The sequence below is a fragment of the Taudactylus pleione genome, unplaced genomic scaffold, assembly GCF_031769625.1.
Source record: "Taudactylus pleione unplaced genomic scaffold, aTauple2 ptg000065l, whole genome shotgun sequence".
Taxonomy (NCBI): domain Eukaryota; kingdom Metazoa; phylum Chordata; class Amphibia; order Anura; family Myobatrachidae; genus Taudactylus; species Taudactylus pleione.
In genome coordinates, this window is record NW_028284467.1 from 7,086,868 (window position 1) to 7,102,440 (window position 15,573).

Sequence of the window (15,573 nt, forward strand, 5' to 3'; positions counted from 1 at the left end):
TCCTTCTTCTCAATGAATGTAGATTATATGAAGGACAAGATATGAGATATTCCTAGGTGAAGAAAAAAAAAATATTTAAATTCATTTTCAGAAAAAGGCAATTCAGTGTACTGTACACAATGGACCTGATTCAGACCCGCTCGCTAAGGCGACAGATAGTGCCGTTTGTGGGTGGTAACAGGGGAAGGTGCTTGTAAACGGGGGAGTGGATGTGCCAAAACGGCGTTTAAAGGGTGTGCATAATTATAAGATAGCGTCATTGTACACATCACCTGCATGTATTCAGCCAGCGCTGATCGCTGTGCTTGCGGCAGGCTAAGGCAACCCCAAGGGCTGCGAGCACCTCCGATGGCTCATGATGGTCCTGATTAATCCTTAATTTCCGGAGATGACGTGTGTTGCGAGTGGCATGAATACCCCTTAATTGCTAGAGAGAAATAATCGCTGTCCAGACAATAATTGTGGTTCCAAAGCACAAAAATTCTTATTGCAATAAAAAAAGAAAGGTACACGCTTTGATCTAGCACAATTAGCGCAAAGACAATTAAATACAGAATATACGATACAGCCCAATACATACGCATGCGCACCGGTCCCAGCAAACAGTCATCAGTCCAGAAGCCTGTGGTCATCCAAAGAGAATGGCTACTGACTGGGACTGGGACACAGGCTATATACCCTAACAGATCATGATAACAACAATGTAGACAGACAAACTTAATTCCATTGGTTCTTGCTCTTGGTCTTTGTAGTACGCTATAGTTCATAGGACAGTACACTAGGGGTATGTCCCAATTCTCCACAGTCTCTTGAAATTACATTGTCTTTCTTTAATTGGTTTAAGACACTACATACAGAGTATACATTCTAACCAATAATTTCCTATGATCCATAACCATCAAACGCAAGATGCGACTCCCTCGTTGATAGACTCAAATATCTGGAAATAAACAGTGTGTCAGTATAGTACAAACATGCCATGTCTACCATGTTGTATACCTTAAATATCATATACATACATTTCACAACATAATTATATGCTACTAAAACCTCTAATATTACGTTTAATGTAAAGGAACCTTTTATGAGTGAGTGTATAGTTATGATTATATGTAAGTATGCGTTGTGCATCTACACGCAGCGTAAAAGGTGCCCTGTGTGCAGGGGTTGTGTACAGCGCAAACATGCCGCTGTGTGTGTGTTTATATTTACAATAGCAACTGTGTATATGTGTGCACGCATTGTGGATACACATGCGATTGTTTAAGTGTATGTATATATATATATATATGTATGTGTGCAAATGTGTATCAGTGTCATATACATATATTAATATATATATATATATATATATATATATATATACCTTTATTCAGTAACTGGTATTACTTCTGTCTGAACTAAGGGCCTGATTCAGAGCCGGACGCTCTGACCAGAGCACTCGCTCTGAATCAGTGCCCTCCTACCTTAAAATGGAGCGGCCTCCTGGCCACTCGCATAGCTGTACACAACGCAAAATAGCGCCGTACACAATGATATTATACTGACTACGCCAGATGGCGTTGTGAAGACAATGCAAACATGGTGTCTTCAGATATTAATTCAAGATCTGGTCTCAGCCAATCATCCGGCTTCGACAGTGGCAAGGGGGCGTCTTCAGACATTTGCGAGCGCACTTTGCCGTAGCTCGCTAAAAGATAGTGGGCGTCCTTATGCGACGCAGTGCGAGTGCTTCATTTAAATATGCGGCCCCTTTTTTGCCAGCAAGCGATCGCATCTTGCGAGCGGGTCTGAATGAGGGCCTATGTTTATTTTGTTTTTTGTTTTTATAACAGTATTTATGAGGAGCCCATAATGAAGCTGATTTTTTGAAGATAATCTACACTACCAGACATGGTTTAACTATTCCCCAAAATAATTAATTATTACTAATGCCGCACAAATACATATTTCATCAGAAATTATGTTATTCAGAAAACAGTACACACTTAGGGGAAGAGTTTACAGTATCTGCTGTATTTATCATTGTAAATACATCTAACCAGCTCCATTTTACTCTTTGCAAATGAGATGTTGAAAGCTCATTTATATTACTTCTATTTTGCCAAATACATGATTTTTAATATGTTCTAACAAAGTGGGCCTATTTTTATGCAAAGTAATGCTCTGAACATGGCACACCCAGTGGTGGAGAGTCTGGGTACCCAGAAACCCCTCCCCAGTACCTTCAGTACCAGATTAAGGTCCACATGGGCCTGGAGCTGACCTTTATGAAGGGCCTATTGTGTGCTTCCGCAGGAAGTGTTACCAGCATGGCGGGTGTGTGACTACTGATGTGTGGGTGTGGTCTATAAAGGGGGTGTGGTCTGTGCAGTGGCTTAGCACCATGGACGTCTACCATCAACCACCTCAATATCTTTCCCCTTTTTGCTTATATGAAGCAAACACCATCTGTTATATTATTGACCACTGAATATGTGCAAAAAAACCCCACAAACTATGGATTATTAACAAAATGCAACTATTTTTATTTATAAAGTGCTTTAATTCTATTTTGTTACAGTTATGAAAATTGGCAGACTGGGTATGTGGGGACCACCAGGATAATTTAATTGTAGTGGGACATGGTGGCACAATGTTATGGGAAATGGACACAGTGGCAGAATAAGACCACATGGGGCCCCAGCATCCATTGACTAGCGGTGACCACTGCATCGCTGTTTTTCCCACCTGCGGGACACTGCTGCTCACTGGTGAGGATGGCACCTGGCAGGCTGTTTTAGTGGGGTGCAGCCAAAAGGACCAGAACGTATATTTTGAAATCTGGCAGGGCGCGGTGCCCTGCTAATGCAGCCTAGCGGGAACGCTATATAAACATGGAGCCACAAACTTAGCTTTTGGAAAGTGAACCAGAAAACACACCACCCATGAAAGAATAAACACACACACACATATATATGTGTGTGTGTATGTATATATATATATATATATATATATATATATATATATACATACATATATATATACAGTCAGGTGCATAAATATTGGGACATTGACAGAATTTTCATATTTTGGCCTCTATTCACCACCACAATGGCTTTGAAATGAAACAAACAAAATGTGCTTTATCTACAGACTTTCAGATTTAATTTGAGGGTAATTACATCCAAATCAGATGAACGGTGTAGGAATTACAACGGTTTCTATATGTGCCTCCCACTTTTTAAGAGGCCAAAAGTAATGGGACTATCAACTCAAAAGCTATTTCATGGACAGGTGTGGGCTATTCCCTCGTTATTTCATTATCAATTAAGCAGGTGAAAGGTCTGGAGTTGATTCTAGGTGTGACATTTGCATTTGGAATCAGTTGCTGTCGACTCTCAACATGAGATCCAAAGAGCTGTCACTATCAGTGAAACAAGCCAACATTAGGCTGATATATCAAAACAAACCCATCAGAGAGATAGCAAAAACATTAGGTGTGGCAAAATCATCTGTTTCTTTTTAAGAATGTTCCAAAGAACGCACCGGAGAGCTCAGCAACACCAAAAGACCCAAAAGACCACGGAAAACAACTGTGGTGGATGACAGAAGAATTATTTCCCTGGTGAAGAAAAACCCCTTCACAACAGTTGGCCAAATCAAGAACACTCTCCAGGAGGTAGGTGTATATGTGTCAAAGTCAACAATCAAGAGAATACTTCACAAGAGTGAATATAGAGGGTACACCACAAGATGTAAACCATTGGTGAGCCTCAAAAACAGGAAGACCAGATTAGAGTTTGCCAAACAACATCTAAAAAAGCCATTACAGTTCTGGAACAACATCCTATGGACAGATGAGACAAAGATCAACTTGTACCAGAGTGATGGGAAGAGAAGAGTATGGAGAAGGAAAGAAACTGCTCATGATCCAAAACATACCTCATCAGTGAAGAATGGTGGTGGTAGTATCATGGCGTGGGCATGTATGGCTGTCAATGGAACTGGTTCCCTTGTATTTATTGATGATGTGATTGCTGACAAAAGCAGCAGAATGAATTCTGAAGTATTTCGGACAATATTATATGCTCATATTCAGTCAGATGCTTCAGAACTAATTGGACAGCGCTTCACAGTGCAGATGGACAATGACCCGAAGCATACTGCAAAAGCAACCAAAGAGTTTTTTAAGGCTAAAAAGTGGAATGTTATGCAATGGCCAAGTCAATCCCCTGACCTGAATCCGATTGAGCATGCATTTCAACTTGATGAAGACAAAACTGAAGGGAAAATGCCCCATGAACAAGCAGGAACTGAAGACATTTGCAGTAGAGGCCTGGCAGACCATCACCAGGGATGAAACCCAGCGTCTGGTGATGTCTATGCGTTCCAGACTTCAGGCTTTAATTGCCTGCAAAGGATTTGCAACAAAGTATTAAAAAGTGAAAGTTAGATTTAGGATTGTTTAGTTTGTCCCATTACTTTTGGCCCCTTAAAAAGTGGGAGGCACATATAGAAACCGTTGTAATTCCTGCACCGTTCACCTGATTTGGATGTAATTACCCTCACATTAAATCTGAAAGTCTGCAGTTAAAGCACATTTTGTTTGTTTCATTTCAAAGCCATTGTGGTGGTGAATAGAGGCCAAAATATGAAAATTGTGTCAATGTCCCAATATTTATGCACCTAACTGTATATATATATAAATATATACATACAGACACACACACACACATAGAATGTGTGCATTTCAAATAGAAAACCCAATAGGCAAGTCGACGTTTTGGTCTTCACTGTGACCATTTTTGTGACTTACAATCATCTAGTACAAACGCTCCCAACAGAATCATACTTCATGATGTATGATTCTGTTGGGAGCGATTGTACAAGATGGCTGGTAGTCTTAAAAATGGTCACAGCGATGACCAAAATGTTGACTTACCTATTGTATTTTCTATTTGAATTGCACTGATGTGCTATGGATGTATACCACAATCTGGTTTCAGTGTATATGCTGTTATGGGTGGTAAATAAATGAACATGAACCACTATTTTTTTAACTTTACAAGGAGAGTGCTCATATTCTATGTGCATATGGTTGAAGTTACGGCTCTGGAATACAGTATGTGATTTTCTTATGGGCCCAATACATCAGCGATGGATTGTGCGATCCCGCGTTGCTGCAACCCGGCATCGCAGGATCGCAGAAATCCAACATGTTGGATTTTCCCAATCTGACAATAGCAATCAAAAAATGATCACGATCCTCAAATCGGCGACATTTAACATGTCAAATGTCAGCGATCCGGCGATGGATCGCTGAACATCGATGATGGGTGATCGGAAATTTCCGATCGCTTCCCTGCATCGTGACGGTCCGTCGCAGATGTATGGGCACCTTTATGTAGCACCCTAGAAAGTTGGATTTTTGCAAGTGAGTGTGGGCTCTTTCTACATTAGGGCCCTCATTCAGAGCCGCTCGTTAGCGGCAGTACGCTCGTTCCGAGCGATGTTTGCACATCTGCGCATGCGTACGGTTTTTAGTACGCATGCGCGAACCAGTCAGTGCGGCCAAAAATCGTTTGTACGCTATATAGCGAGTGCCTGCTATTTTGAGTGACAGAATGAGGCGTATGTGGGTGGTAACAGGGGAAGGTGCTTGAAAATGGGGAGTGGAGATCCGAACGCAGGCGTGCTTAAAGGTCAAAACGGGCGTATTATGGGTGTGCATAATTAATACAGCAGCGTCATTGACCACGTCACTGGGTTATTTTATAGCCAGAACTGCTCGCAAATTTGTGGTAGCAAACACCAACCACAAGAATAGCGAGCAGTTCATACGCTGGTCGATGTACTCGATTAATCTAATAAATAGCGGACATGACGTATGGTGCGAGCGGCCAGGGGGCGTTTTTAACAAATAAACGAGCGTATGTTTTGCTCGCTCGTTCAGACTTAGAGGCGTGAACAGACTGCAATTTGCGAACGGATCATTTGAATAGCCACCCCTTGTTTTTGAACGAACTACCGCAAATAGCGAACGGCTCTGAATGAGGGCCTAGATACGATAGATAGATAGATAGATAGATAGATAGATAGATAAATACAAACACATTTTATATATATATATATATATATATAATATATACACAAGTATATATATATATTTATATTGTGTGTATGTATATATATATATATATATATATATATTTATTGTGTGTATATATGTGAATATATTTATGAATTAATATTTGTATGTAAATTAGAACAATATATGTATATATAAAAAATTTACAGAACACACACACACACACACACATATATATACACACACAGAAGTGTATACATATATTGTGTGTTTGTGTGTGTGTATATTTGTGAATATATTTATGAATTAATATTTGTATGTAAGTCATAACTATGTGTGTATATTAAAAATATACAGAACAGACACATATATATATATATATATATATATATTAGGGGTGAGCGGGTTCGGATTTCTGAAATCCGAGCCCCGCCGATCCGAGTCAGGCTCGACTTTTCCCGCCTGAAATCGAGGCAAAACGTCATCATCCCACCTTCCGGGTCTTGCGGGTTTTGGACCCTATATAAGGTACCCCCGTCGGCGCCATTTTCTCACTCGGCTGTGGACAGTGAAGAGGGAGGGTGGGAGTTAGGGCTGGCTGGCTGTGTATTGTAGTGTAGTGTAGTACAGTGTTGTGCTGTGCTGTGCTGTGCTGCGCTGTGCTGCGCTGTGCTGCTGTTGTCCATAGGGGCTGTGTTCACTCCTCCAAAGTCCATAGGGGCTGGCTGGACTGTGTTGTGCAGTCAGTTGTCCATAGGGGCTGTGTCCTCTCCAAAGTCCTGTGCAGTATCCCAGTCCTAAAGGGGTGCTGTAGTGTTGTCCAGGGGGTGCTCTGTCCATCAGGGGTGCTCCCCCCAAGTGCATAAAAATATATATTTTTTCTGTGTTTGTGAATTGTGTGCACAGTAGCCGCACGTGCATCAACAAAGTAGTGCCAAGCGTTCGCCTGTGTCATAAGTAAAGGGCCGGCTGGCTTGACCGTTAAAGGGTGCTGTAACCCCCAAAGTGCACTCCAAACAAAATAAAAAATATTTTCTGTGTTTGTGAATTGTGTGCACTGTGGCTGCACGTGCATCAACAAAGGAGCAGCACCAAGCTTGCGCCTGTGTCCCATTAGTAAAGGGCTGACTGGCTTGTCCGTTACAGGGTGCTATATCCCCCAAAGTACACTCCAAACAAAATAAAAAAATATTTTCTGTGTTTGTGAATTGTGTGCACTGTGGCTGCACGTGCATCAACAAAGGAGCAGTGCCAAGCGTGTGCCTGTGTCCCATAAGTAAAGAGCCGGCTGGCTCATTTCTTAAAGGGTGGTGTAACCCACAAAGTGCACTACTCTCCAGCAAAAATAAAAAAATATTTTCTGTGTTTGTGTGCGCCTTAGCCGCACGTATATATCAAATCAATATAACATAAATGGAGGACCAAACTTTCTCCGATAAAAATAAAATAGGGAAAGATCAAGAACCACTTCCTCCTAGTGCTGAAGCTGCTGCCACTAGTCATGACATAGACGATAACATGTCATCAACGTCGTCTGCCAAGGCCGATGCCCAATGTCATAGTAGAGGGCACATACAATCCCAAATGACAAAGTTCAGGAAAATGACCTTAAAAAAAATATTTAAATCATTTGAAGAGAAACGTAAACTTGCCAATATGCCATTTATGACACGGAGTGGCAAGGAACGGCTAAGGTCTTTCCCTATGTTCATGACTAGTGGTTCAGCTTCACATGACGATGGAAGCCCTCCTTCCGCTAAAAAAATCAAACGAGTTAAGCTTGCAAAAGCACAGCGAAGAACTGTGCGTTCTAAGAAGATATCACAAATCCCCAAGGAGAGTCCAAGTGTGGTGGCGGTTGCGATGCCTGACCTTCCCAGCACTGGACAGGAATAGGTGGCTCTTTCCACCATTTGCACGCCCCCTGCAAGTGCTGAAAGGAGCACCCACAGTCCACTTGCTGATATGCAAATTGAAGATGTCACTGTTGAAGTACAACAGGATGAGGATAATGGTGTAGCTGGCGCTGAGGAGGAAGTTGGCGAGGAGGATTCTGATGGTGATGTGGTTTGTTTAAATCAGGCTCCGGGGGAAACAGTTGTTGTCCGTGGGATGAAAAAGCCCATCACGGTCATGCCTGGGCAGAAGACCAAACATTCCACCTTTTTTGTCTGGCAATATTTCTATCCAAATCCGGACAACAACTGTCTTGCCATATGTACCATATGTAAAGGTGAAATAAGTAGGGGTAGGGACGTTAACCACCTAGGAACATCCTCCCTTATACGGCACCTGCAGTGCATTCATAAAAAGTTACTGTCAAGTTCAGAAACTTTGGCTAAGACCGTAAGCAGCCCAGGGACACCTAAATCCTGTTGTCCTGTTGTATCCAAGCGCCTGCAAACCACACCGTCAACTCCCTCCTCGTCAATTTCCTCCTTAGTCAGGATCGGAAGTAGTCCTGCAGGCCATGTCTCTGGCATGACTGACTCTCCTATACAGGATTCCTCCGGAGGATCCTGCATTGCTACGCCTACTGCTGCCGCTGCTGCTGTTGCTGCTGCTGGGAGTCGTTCATCATCCAGGAGAGGAAGTAGGAACACCACTACTTTTACTAAACAATTGACCCTCCAACAGTCCTTAACGAGGAGGATGAAGTACGACAGCAGTCATCCTGAAGCAAAACGTATAACTGAGGCCTTGACTGCTATGTTGGTGTTAGACGTGCGTCCGGTATCCGCCATTAGTGCAGTGGGATTTAGACAATTGATGGAGGTAGTGTGTCCCCGGTTCCAAATCCCGTCTAGATTCCACTTCACTAGGCAGGCGATACCGAGACTGTACAGAAACGTCGGAAAAAGTGTCCTCAGTGTCCTGAAGAATGCGGTTGTACCCAATGTCCACTTAACCACGGACATGTGGACAAGTGGAACAGGGCAGACTAAGGACTATATGACTGTGACAGCCCACTGGGTAGATGTATCACCTTACGCAGCAACAACAGCAGCGTCACCAGTAGCAGCATCTCAGAAACGCCAGCTCGTTCCAAGGCAGGCTACGCTTTGTATCACCGGTTTCAGTAAGAGGCACACCGCCGACAACCTCTTAAAGAAACTGAGGGAAATCATTGCCCTGCGGCTTACCCCACTTAGACTCTCCTGGGATTTGTGATATCTGACAACGCCACCAATATTGTGCGGGCATTACATCTGGGCAAATTCCAGCATGTCCCATGTTTTGCTCACACAATAAACTTGGTGGTGCAGAATTTTCTGAAAAGCGACAGGGGCGTGCAGGAGACGCTTTGGGTGGCCCGAAAAATTTCTGGCCACTTTCGCCATTCAGCGCCTGCATGCCGTAGACTGGAGCGCCAGCAAACACTCTTGAACCTGCCCCGCCATCACCTGAAGCAAGAGGTTGTGTCGCTGTGGAACTCAACCCTCTATATGCTTCAGAGGATGGAAGAGCAGCAAAAGGCCTTTCAAGCCTATACATCCACCTATGACATAGGCAAAGGAGTGGGTATGCACCTGATTCAAGCGCAGTGGAGAATGATTTCCGTGTAGTGCAAGGTTCTCCAACCCTTCGAACTTGCCACACGTGAAGTCAGTTCAGACACTGCCAGCTTGAGTCAGGTCATTCCCCTCATCAGGTTTTTGCAGAAGCAGCTGGAGAAAGTGAAGGAGGAGCTAAGACGGAGCGATTCCGCTCGGCATGTGGGACTTGTGGATGAAGCCCTTCATTCGCTTTGCCAGGATTCCAGGGTGGTCAATCTGTTGAAATCAGACCACTACATTTTGGTCACCGTGCTCGATCCTAGGTTTAAAGCCTATGTGGTGTCTCTCTTTCCGGCCGACACAAGTCTGCAGAGGTGCAAAGACCTGCTGGTGAAAACACTGTCAGCTGAAGCGGAACGTGACACGTCAACAGCTCCTTCATTTTCTCCCACAACTGGGGCTGCCAGGAAAAAACTTAGGTATCCTAAGCAACCCGCTGGCGGTGATGCAGGGCAGGCAGGACCAAGTTTGGACATCTGGTCCGGACTGAAGGACCTGGCAACAATTTCTGACATGTCTACTGCCACTGCATATGATACTGTCACCATTGACAGAATGGTGGAGGATTACATCGGTGACAGCATCCAAGTAGGCATGTCAGACAGTCCGTACCTGTACTGGCAGGAAAAAGAGGCAATTTGGAGGCCCCTGTACAAACTGGCTCTATTTTACCTGAGTTGCCCCCCCTCCAGTGTGTACTCCGAAAGAGTGTTTAGTGCAGCCGGGAACCTTGTCAGCGAAAGGCGTAGGAGGCTGCTTCCACAAAATGTGGAGAAGATGATGTTCATAAAAATGAATTACCAACTCTTTCAGGGAGACCAGCCTCCAGAACATACAGAGGGACCTGTGGTGGTGGATTTCAGCGGGGGCGAGTTAATAATCTGTGAGGATGAGGATGTACACAACACTGAAGAGGGTGAGGAATTGGTGGATGAGGAGGATGAGGACGACATCTTGCCTCCGTAGAGCCAGTTTGTGCAGGGACAGATTAATTGCCAGCTTGTTTTGTGGGGGCCCAAACGAACCAATCATTTCAGCCACAGTCGTGTGGCAGACCCTGGCACTGAAATGATTGGTTTGTTAAAGTGTGCATGTCCTGTTTATACAACATACCCAAGCACAATTCCTTCTTGCACCTCTTTTTTTTCTTTGCATTATGTACTGTTTGGGGCCTAGTTTTCCAAACTGCCATCCTGTCTGCCACTGCAGTGTTACTCCTAGATGGGCCACGTGTTTGTGCCGTTCACTCGATTCGCTTAGCATAGTCATCCAGCTACCTCGGTGAAACCTTTTGGACATAAAAACACTATTGTGAGATGTGAGGTGTTCAGAATAGACTGGAAATGAGTGGAAATTAAGGTTATTGAGGTTAATAATAGCATAGGAGCAGAAAAAACAACACATTCTATGATCTTAGCTGTTTTTATGCTTTTTTTCCAAAAAAATACAGATCCAAAACACAAAACCCAGAACCCAAAACACAGAAGGGTGGTTCTGGCAAAACCAATCCAGATCCAAAACACGAAGAAAGATCCAGATCCAAAACCAAAACACGAAAAGTGGCCGGTGCACACCCCTAATATATATATATATATATATCTGTGCCTCAGCCTGCAGTGCATTATTCTCAACTTATCACACAGCAGGCAGGCTGGCAGCCAGCAGGACTGATGCCTCACCTCATGAGTCAGCATCAGTCACCCTGTAGTAGGGCCGCCTTCATGTAGCTGTCTCAGGCTGCTGTTTTTCTTCTCAGGGCACGCTGTGCGGCGGTGGTGGCAGGGCGGCACCTTTGCGTCATCACGATGTCACGTGGTGCAGAAGAGGCGCCGCATCACTGACTCACTGCATATGCGGCACAGTGAGGGCTAGTGAAGCCTCCACTGTTCCGCCGTATGTCTTGTTTGATCCGCATGATGACACGGCCAGGAGGGTGGTGCGGGTCGCATCTGTTGGGGGTGGGGCCTTGGACGGCCATTGGAAGGCCGCAGGCTGCTGTAGCAGGAAAAATAGTTTTCCTGTTAACAGCAGGAGCACAGCTGTTGGTGGGACTATTTTGATTGGGGGCCTGGAGCTGTAGCTCCGTCAGCCCCATTGTTAATCCGGCCCTAAGTACCTTATGTTGCAGATGCAACCACGCCTGGCTGGGCTATCCCTGAATCGATGTGACCTGTCAAAAACACCCACTGGCGGCTGCTGGAAGGTGCTGGGCTCACAGTGCCTGGCCAGCCCCTGTCTACCTGTTGCTTCACTTCCAGTCTCCCCCTTAACTCCACCGCTGTAGCTGCAGGAGTTCAATCTTCCTGCAGGCTGAAATGTTGAGGTGTTTGAAAAAAAAATATTAGCCAGTTAAATGGTAAAGGAGCTGAGCATGCAGGATAAAACTAGGAATGGCCATCAACTGGTTAACCTTTGAAGGTTGATGGTCTTAACCATCTCGAGTAAACCACCAATGCTTGAGCCATTAATGTCCCCCACATACCGTGACTTCAGTTTCAGCGACCAATGTTCACCATTGGTAAACATCCATAGCATGTTGCTTGTAGTTTGTGGAAGCAACGTGTGATTTGTGTTGTTATTGTTTACAGAAACCTTATAGTGCAGTAATGTTATTATTAGTGCAGTTTGTGGCCGTGAATGATGTTGGTGTTAGTGCGAAGTGCAAATGTAATACCCTGGTAGGGATAATTCACGGTGTGTATACAATTCACTAACCTCGTGATTCTTCAGCCAAGTTGTTTCCACTTCAGGTTCGCTAATGATGGCGGAGCTATGGAAGTACAGGACCAGTCTCTGGTGTGGCGTGCAAGGCCTCCATGAGGTTGTTTTAATTGCAAGAAATGAATTTGAGTAAAGGAACACTGCCCGCAGGACGGCTGCACCACAATGACAAACGATATAAACACTGGATATGCAGCTCATCTGGCAATAATCACTTTTGTATCAATACACTGTAATGTACTCAATCTATGAATCACTTTTACATGCACCAAGGATCACGTAATAACATGAGTGACTTTCCAATATTACGCAATAGTATAAATTACTTTCAGACATTACATTTAAGAGAGAAATTACTTTTCCGATATATTGGCAATATCACTATTCATTTAGTAAATATCCTGTAATATAACACCAAGGCAGTTCACTGTAACAATATTCCTGGCATATAGTTCCGGTAGACCTGAGCTCAGGGTTTGAGATCACAACATAAGAAGGGATGTATATGCATATACATAAAGCCCTTAAATGCAAGATTAATTAGTCCAAAAGACACAGTAGTGGGAATGATCCTGAGTGACAAGGACACTGTTCTCCTTAGGATAACTCAGGTGCTGTCTTATCAAAAGCTTGCAATGTTCTGCAACACAGACTGGAATCTGCTTCCTTTTAATTAAAGGTAAATTAGTTGTCCCATAGCTAAACTAGTGTCTCCCTTTACTAGTGTAGTGTCTACTACTTTACTACACCTATCTCTGTCCAGGGCAACATTCCAGGCCTGGGATTCCCGCTCTCAGAGCATCCAATCAGGGGGAAGGTAAGGAGGCTTGCAGCTTGCAACATTGTATTGTCTCTAGCTGCATTAACCCATGTTGTCCCTGTCATTTCTGTAGAGGTGGGCTGTGTGAAGCATGCCTCAGCCTTGCTAGCTGCAGAAGCATGCTGGCACCTGTAGTTCCACAGGTTTCTATTGGGGTACCACACAAGTGTTTGTGTTAAGGTTTTGCAGTAGTGTATGATTAGCAAAATACAAAACTCCTTTAGAAAAACAACATTATTAAAAATATGTGGGGGCAGAAGCTTTCTTTGCAAGCACACATATGTAACCCCCTTTTAAAACCAGTTTGTCTGTGATAGATAATAACATCAAAATAAGATGCAGTATACAGTTTGACACTTTATTTTATAAATCTTATATTACATAATTCTGTATTCTCAAAATAAACCTGGCAATAAAACACAAGACACTTTATTTTTTACATTTTTGTTTCTGTTCACTTCATGAAGATTTGGGGTAGGATAGACAGTCTCCTGCCCAGCCAGCACTGTGCGTTATGCTCTCTACTGCAAGAAAAGAGCCTTTGAGTCAGTCCAATACAAAAAGCAACAGTGGTTACCTAGGAACAGGATTGTAAGGAATTCATATACTTTTTTTGTAATTCCTATGGCATTAACAGTAAATATTTAAATTTGGAAATTATTTTCACATAAAATTCAATAGGGTTGAAAATAAAAATAATCAGATGAAAAAAAAAATATTAATATATACTAGTAGGACAGGAAAAGAGTATCTGTGGGATCCATACCTTGTAACAGGTAATCACTGCAAACTATATATAAACCACCAAAAATGTGAGCGGTGCAGCGCAAGAGCAGTTTCTTCTTTTGTGACATCATGTGCCTTATTTTTGCAGAGTTGCACGGGGTTGGAGTCAGTTGTGAGACAGGCAAGGAATTGGCAGGTCAGGACATTTTCTGTAGAACGCACGAGTACTGATGTAAACTTGGATTTTGATTAGTTAAAGGAGATATCTAATGTACTTCAAAGTGTTGGCAAGACTGTCTTTTTGGTGAATTGATAAGTTATTGGCCCACGACCACTTTCTTTCAGTGGGATATTTTAGCATTATCTAGTTGCAATTCTTAAGCTATAACCATAATTATGTACATTAATAATATGAATAATATGTATAGTTGTGACATTTGAAGCAGCCTCAATGCCCCTCTTTTAAAAGTTACTTAAAAAGAATCTTCAAAAAGTATTTTCTGCATTTTCTGAGTGGGATGATCCAAATGGATTTACATACTTTGAAGCAACATTTTTACTTTTGTTGAAATGCGCCTTTTGATTACGCACCACAAGTACAACTTTGCACAAATTATCTGAGTAGACAAATGTCAAAAAGCAGAATAGGGCATGCGCTAATGTAATACCCTGAGGACAAATACGTGCATAAATATATCCGCTATGCCTGCACACTTTATCTGGTAAAAATTATCCCCATAGAGTTGTTATTGCTATACATGTGTTGTCAGGTGTTTAGGAAAGCTGGGTTCCATAACTGACACTATTACAAAATAATATCGTTATCAAAGGCGTTCATTCTAGTATAAACATTTTCTTCTAGTGAAAGAGTCAACGGGCAGTGCTGGCTTTTCCATGGGCAGTTCGGGTTTCTATATAACATGTTCAGCATAGAGAGATGGAATTCAAGAAGTCACGATCACAGCTCCTACAATTGTCACAAGTACAACTGGAAAGTTAAAAAGCCAGAACAGTAAACTTATATAAAAGTACAATAATGCTGACTCTTTCAATGAGAGGCTTTTTTTTTTTGCATGTTTTCCTTTACATTTTTTTTTTTACTTTTTTTTTTGTTTTACATTTTGGCGGCAGGCAGGTAATTCATGTTTGGATGGCAGACATGGGCTAATTATTGATAACACACAGATTGTCCACAACCTGTTCTAAAATACCAAAGTAGTAAAGCTGATCATCAGTATGATTATATAACAATGTGATAAACAATAAAAATAATATACAGAAGGATAATAAGGCACAGCACCTTTGACATAGAGTGTGCCATTTTATTGGCATTGTCACACCTCTTGTTTGCCACAGTATGTTGGAGTTTTTAAGTGTTTCAAAGATGATTTAAGCTTTAAAGTGGGGCTTCCATACATGCCAGTTTTCATGGATCACCCTGTTTTTGCTGCTTGATATTTTCTATTGTTCTTCTCAAATTTTGATGACACACAATGGTTCTTTTCCCGTGGGCTGTAATATATGGCTCACTGTGCCATGGAGGATGGATTGCCAAGATTTTCTTTTTGTAAGGCGATTGTGTATTTCTGCCTAATAAAATAATCAGCCTAATTGTTTTATTTCTTAAAAATGTAAAATGTAATTTGTAGCTAAAAGTACTAACTGTACATGGATTTTAC